Source organism: Euphorbia lathyris, chromosome 3 (genome assembly GCF_963576675.1).
Source record: "Euphorbia lathyris chromosome 3, ddEupLath1.1, whole genome shotgun sequence".
Taxonomy (NCBI): Eukaryota; Viridiplantae; Streptophyta; class Magnoliopsida; order Malpighiales; family Euphorbiaceae; genus Euphorbia; species Euphorbia lathyris.
The window spans coordinates 17540977-17545355 of record NC_088912.1 but is presented as its reverse complement, the minus strand read 5'-3'; the positions used below and the strand labels follow the sequence as shown (position 1 = coordinate 17545355).

General features: G+C 31.6%; 1 long non-coding RNA gene across 1 annotated transcript; it reads right to left on the bottom strand.

Moving 5' to 3' along the window:
• Nucleotides 1-406: 406 nt before the first annotated feature.
• LOC136223381 (uncharacterized) lies at nucleotides 407-3879 on the bottom strand. The gene is made up of 2 exons (XR_010685933.1): nucleotides 3770-3879; nucleotides 407-2514 (listed from the first exon to the last, which is right to left on the bottom strand). It is a non-coding gene; the product is annotated as an uncharacterized lncRNA (long non-coding RNA).
• Nucleotides 3880-4379: the final 500 nt, after the last annotated feature.

The following is a 4379-nucleotide window of genomic DNA, read 5'->3' as shown; positions in this document are numbered from 1 at the left end:
AACACTAACTGTTAAAAATTTGCATGGTCATCCAAATCTTTACCAAACACGACTGACTATAAACACGATCAAAAGGTCTTTAACGGATTGTAACGTTGGTTGAAGGTAAAGGTATGGAGAAGAGGGGATTTTGTGGGTAGGTAAATTCACGGGCAATTATTTAATAGATTCACAAAAAGATTGTCTTTCGGAAATTCAAAATTTTTGTAACGGAAATTCCTCTTTTATTTATATGATACTATATGTTTTTATTTTTATTTATATATATATATATATATATATATATAGATTTTTTTTTGACTTTATATATATAAATATCAATATGAATTGTATTTATATGTATATATATATATAGAAAGTATGATATATATGAAAATAGAGAGGTATAACCGTTATATATTGGTAGAAGTGTTTGTCTGAATTTCGTATTTATTGTGAATCACCATCTCAAGCATATTGGTTACTAATTACCCGTAAATTTAGGGGGGACAAAAATGGTATTTATGAAGGGAATGCGGCTTGTAACGTGGTGAAACGAATGAAATGTCTAGGCTCAAAGGGGTGAACAACGAAGAATGTGTTTAAGGTGGGCTACTATTTCGAGTTTGAAATGTGGGGGTAAAACAAGGAAGGCCTTAATCATGTCGTGTTTTGAGCTAGACGCGTGAGGTTTTGACCGGTATTTGATGCAAATTCTCAAGTTTCGTGTAATTATGGAACACTCGTGAGAAAAAATGAAGCATTAGTGAATGCTTTTTAAATTAGGCTCAAAAACTCACTTTGGAAAGGTAATGTGTGCCAATTAACTCAATTTTATTCCTCAAAATGTAAATGTCGATTTGTTAAATACTGAGTGAAATCAAAAACTTTACGTATTTAAAATAGTCCAAAATTCGTTTACAAAATTTAAGATTTTCAAATAAAATTTCATCCTATCAAAATTTAACATTTATTCTAGACAAAATTTTGTTTGATTTTCTTGTTCGATTAAAGCAAAACTTTAGAGTGGGGTTTTTATTCAAAATTATTTAACAAAAATATTTATTTAAAAACTAAATAAAGATAGTAAAAATAAAGAGAAAAATAAAGGTGGTAAAAATAAGGTGCAAAATAACACAAAAGTAAAAATAAAGTGTAAAATAACACAACATTAAAATTAGAGGTACGTCACACGATTGAAACAAAAGTACGAAAATAACAATAAAAGAGAAAATAAAAATAACGTTCTATCCTTTACTCTCATCCCCCATTAGTGTAGCGTTTTGTCCCAAAATGCGAAATAACACGAAAGCAAAAGTAAAGGATAGAAGGACTCCCTGTCTAAGGTAACTGGGAGGATTAGAGTGTCTGAGATCGATTGGAGGTAGAAATTAGATGTTTTAATGGAGGTTGTCGCTAGAAAAGTTACCGAAGATGGAGGAGGGGGGCAAAAATAGAGAGCTGCTAATAGAAGGAAGAAGGTTAGAATGATAAATAAAAAAGAATAGAGGAATAAAAGGAAAAAAAAAACAAAAGAGAATGGAAGAAAAAGAAAAAGAAAAAAAAAATAAAAAAAAAAGACAAGCGGGAGGAAGTTCCATGAGGTTTAGAAACCTCCTGGAACTTGTGCATCTCGTCGAAGTAACGGGACTTCCACGAGATGCACCGTTACCTCACAAAAACAATATGGATATATTCCCATATGCTAAAAGTTGGTTTTGATTATTATTATTTTTTTGATTTTTTTTCTTTTATTAAACAATAAATCTTTTCCTTTCTTTTTCTTTTTTTTTGATTTTGTTATCTTATTTATCTTTTTGTATTTATTTTTTTTGTTGTTTTAATTTTTTTTATTATATATATATAAAGCTAAAAAAAATAAACGAAAAGTTAGAAATATCGGGTTGCCTCCCGACAAGCGCTAAATTTAAAGTCGTTTAGCTCGACTTATACTTCTCTTTTTATGTGAACGCATGCAGTCGTATGAGGAATCCAAATTCTTTGATAAAAATCCTGTAAATGCACATTGGATTATCATATTGGAGATAACTTAATAAAATCCACGACATAAATTTAAAAAAATTATGTACGAGTTTCGATTTCTCCCTTTTTGACTCTCGTGGCAAGTCATATAATGTATAAAATGTTTGAGTCGGGATTATCTCGAACTCCTCTATCGTAGATTTTAAAATTTTCAATTCTTCTATTTTGGTTGGACAGTCATTATTCTCCGTTAATATTGGCTCCAAAGAACTATTGAGAAAATTATCATGACGAGGCTCATTTGGAATAAATACTTCAATCTGATCATCTGAATCAAACTCTCTAATTGACATATCTGCAGTTAAATCAATTAGTAGACTGCGTTTAATGCAAACATCTCTTATTAAAGTATAGGAACTATCATGTTGATTTTCTTTTGAAGAAATAAAATCAATCATTAGTTCCTCAATAGTCTTTTCTTCATCACCGATATGTTGTGGTGAATTTGGACCATCATATTGATATTTGTCCTCCCAATTTGAGTAGAATGAGCTGAAAACCATTAAAAAAAGTGAAGAAAAAGATCAAAATATTTACAAAAAAAAACGTTTAAATTAATAGAAGTTCGACTAGATTAATATTACAATTCTACCATCCCCGGCAACGGCGCCAAAAACTTGATGCGCGTTTTACGTATACGTGCATGTGAAGGCAAGTGTACCTTAGTCGTGTACCAAGTAATAAAGTGTAAGTAGAGTATCGTTCCCACGAGGATGGTGATTATAAGTATTAATCTTTTTGCTCACTATCTATTATTTAAACAATCGAAATGTAGAGTTTGTGTGACAACCAAGTTAAGACTTAAGCAAGAAAATAAATAAAAATTATACAAATTAGGTGAGAGATTACTTATATTAAAACAAACTAAGGCTTCTAGCTTCACTTAACCTCTTTGCTTGGTAATAACACTTAACCCCTTTTAAGTTGTTTTATCCTTTTTAAGATGTCGATTTTTCTTATTAACTATTAGTTCTCGAGATTGGTTCTAAACTCTTGACTAATTACTTTCCCTTGGTCCGGCTCAAGTAATTAATCAAGAGAAGCATTAAGTCTTCTTAGTTCCAAACCTTCGATTTATTACTTTCCCTTGGTCCGGCTCAAGTAATAAATCTAAAATTTGTAATAAGATTTAATCTAAACCTTTTTAACCTACTTTACCTTGGTCCGGCTAAAGTGATTACTTAAGATTCAAGAAAAACCGCTCAAGTAATTAGTTCTAAACTTTCGATTAATTACTTTCCCTTGGTCCGGCTCAAGTAATTAATCCAAAGAAGCATTAAGTTTTCTTATTTCCAAACCTTCGATTTATTACTTTCTCTTGGTCCGGCTCAAGTAATAAATCTAAGATTTGTAATAAGATTCATGAAAAACCTTGGAAAACCAATAAGCCACGCTAAATGGTCATTAGGTCCAACTTATGAATTTCGATTAATCAATTTAATCACGATCAATATAAAGGATTAATTATACCCAAGTAGAGAGTTGGCCCATCTCCTACAAGCATTAAGAATTATAAGTTAGTTCTTAAAATGGATAAAGATAACTTAAATAGGTTAAACGTAATTACCACATAATTAAGGTTAAGATCCGCTTTTAGTCTTAGTTAAGGGGGTTTTAGCCCATGACTAGATTAAAACACACCTTAGTAAGATAGATAATGGAGTTCATAGTAATAAAAGAGATTAAAGTTTAGAAGAAACCATAATGACGATTGTCGAATGAACTTCTTCGATAACTTAAAACTTACTTTTATTGAATGAACTCTTGCACAAACAACAACTTGAGCACAATAACAACAATTATAATAACACAAACAACTGATTTTTGAAGAGAAAAATCAGCAAAGTAACATTATAGAGGGAGAAGTTAAGCCTAAGCTTGGTGTGTCTTCAAATGGCACCCAAGGTCTCCTTTTATAGTAAAATGATACACATAATTCCAAAGACCAAGTCTCCTTATGGCCTCCCACTCCCTAATCTTCTGAATTTTGCATTTAAGGGAGGATGGTGGAAGACTTTGACAATTTAGGAGTTGAAATGTGTAAAGGTGGGAAAGGAATCATGGGCTTCAACATGTTCATCAACTTTGGGAATTTTCTGGGCTTGATACACTTCGAATTTGGAGAAGCCATTATTAGTCACTTGTTCATCTTTCTCTTAGCTTTCCAACGCATTTTGAATTGCCTCAATCCGAGTCCGTATGAGGGAGATAAGTTGAAAATACGAAAATGTATCAAATCTGTCCTAGTGTGAACAATTGGACTTTATTTTACAGCACCTATCCGCGACGAAGTGCACGCTGGGTGTCCCTAAAACTCCTTTTTTCTGGTCCCTTTTACTTTCGAGTTGCCGCCTTAA